Source organism: Rhinolophus sinicus, chromosome 3, assembly GCF_057876585.1.
Source record: "Rhinolophus sinicus isolate RSI-liver-muscle chromosome 3, RSI-T2T, whole genome shotgun sequence".
NCBI lineage: Eukaryota > Metazoa > Chordata > Mammalia > Chiroptera > Rhinolophidae > Rhinolophus > Rhinolophus sinicus.
The window spans coordinates 98,061,610-98,064,106 of NC_142503.1; positions in this window are offsets into that span (position 1 = coordinate 98,061,610).

Genomic DNA, 2,497 nt, shown 5'->3' on the forward strand with positions numbered 1-2,497 from the left:
TAAGTATTGCTACCGCAGCTTTTTTTTTTTTCATTTTCACTTTTATGAAATAACTTTTTTCATCCTTTTACTTTCAGCCTGCGTGTCTTTCTATCTGAACTGAGTCTCTTATAGACAGTATATGAAGGAACGGTCTGACAATTAGGTTCGCAAACTCATCCTAGAAAAAGTGCTGTATACCTCATTGCTGAATATCACTACGGTCACCTTTGAAGTACTCCCCTTGGGAAGCTGTGAACAAACATCAGCACATAGTCCTCCCTTCAAAGCAATTTTGGAACTCTTTTTATGGAATGGCCATCAGAGCTGTCATCATCCTAAATGTCATCAAAATGTCTTCCTTTCAACATTTCCTTTATCTTTGGGTAAAGAAAGAAGTCACTGGGGGCCAGATCAGGGGAGTAGGGAGGGTGTTCCAATACAGTTATTTGTTTAGTGGCTGAAAACTCCCTCACAGACAGTGCCGTGTGAACTGGTGCATTGTAGTGGTGCAAGAGCCATGAATTGTTGGCGAAAAGTTAAGGTCGTCCCACTTTTTCATGCAGATTTTCCAGCATTTCCAAATAGTAAACTTGGTTATCTGTTTGTCCAGTTGGTACAAATTCATAATGAATAATCCCTCTGATGTATATATATATATAAAAGGTTAGCAACATCGTTGCAATAAGTTCGCAAACTTAATTGTCAGACCTCATATGTAAGGATCTTGTTTTCTTATTCATTCAGCCACCCTCTGTTTTTGATGGGAGCATTTAATCCATTCACATTTAAAAGTAATTGTTGACAGATATGTAGTTATTGCAATTTTATTATTCACATTTTTAATCTTTTTTTTTCATCTTAAACAAGTCCCTCTAACATTCCTTGTAATACTGGTGGTGGTGATGAACTCCTTTAGTTTTCTCTTGTCTGGGAAGCTCCTTAGCTGTCCTTCAATTCTAAATGATAGCTTTGCTGAGTAGAGTAATCTTGGTCATAGGTCTTTGCTTTTGAAAATTCCCCGCCAATTTCTTCTGACCAGCAAAGTTTCTGTTGAGAAATCATCTGACAGTTATATGGAAGTGCCGTTGTAGGTAAATAACTGCTTTTCTCTCGCTGCTTTTAAGATTCTTTCCTTGTCTTTAAGTTTTGGCATTTTAATAATGATGTGACTTGGTGTGGGCCTCTTTGGGTTTATCCTGTTTGGCACTCTCTGTGCTTCATGGGCTTGTATGTCTATTTCCTTTGTCAGATTATGGAAATTTTCCATGATTATTTCTTCAAATAGGTTTCAATTCCTTGCTCTCTCTCTTCTCCTTCTGTTACACCTATGATGTGAATGTTGGTACACTAGATGTTGTTCAGAGGCTCCTTAAACTATCTGCATTTTTTTAATTCTTTTTTTATTTTTGCTGTTTTGATTTGATGTTTTCTACTAACTTATCTTCTAAATCTCTGATTCGATTCTCTGCTTCATCTAATCTACTGTTGATTCCCTCTAATGTATTCTTAATTTCAGTTATTGTATTTTTTATTTCTGACTGGTTCTTTTTATGTTTTCTATCTCCATTTTTATGTTTCCTACCTCCTTGAACTCATCCTAGAAAAAGTGCTACATACCTCATTGCTGAATATCACTATAGTCACCTTTGAAGAACTACGGTCACCTTGAGAACTTGTTGAAGTTCTCCCTGAGATCATTGAGTGTGGCCACGCAGCAGCCTACCTGTCTGTCTCCTTGTACCTGCCCCCAAAGAAAGGAGAGTCTGTGAGAATGATCCTTTCAGGGACTTTGCTACACTTTGCGTTTGCACCTGTGTCTCCCTGTTTTCCCAGAAAGATGGCTGGTCAGCCAATGACAAGTAAGTTTCCCCACTGCGGTTGGGGGGGGGGGGACAACTCAAGCAAGATGCAGTAGAGTGGGGACCAATAGGAGAACCCACGGGGTTCATAGAGGTGGGCACAGCCCCCCACCTTCCCCTGGCTAAGGAAAGCCTCAGCCTCTGTGGCTGCATTCCTTCCCAAAACCTGCAAGGGAAGTGATTCAATGATGTGCTCTCCATCTATTCATATGCATAAAGGTTTTGTCCCTTGGGGAAGTACTTATCCTGAGACTTACAGTTCTGCTGCCCATAGGCAAGGGTGATTGGCTTGAATCAGTTTCCTATTATGATGTGTGGGATTCACAGATCTTGAGATTGACAAGCTTTATCTCTTTTACTTCCCCACCTAACTAATAAAAACTAATGCATAGGCCCGATTCAGGGCGTCCAGTCCTTAAGACTGGAGTCCCTTGGCCCTGTTTGTAATCTATTATTGACTACTGTCTTTTGTTAACTCTGCGCCACCCTCCTCGCTCCCCACAACTCTCGTGGGATGAGACAATTGAGCATCCTTATAACCAGTGTTTTGAACTCTGTATCTGGTAGATTGCTTGTCTCCATTTTGTTTAATTATTTTTCTGGAGATTTGTTTGGGACATGTTTCTTTGTCTCCCCATTTTGGCTGCTTCCCTGTG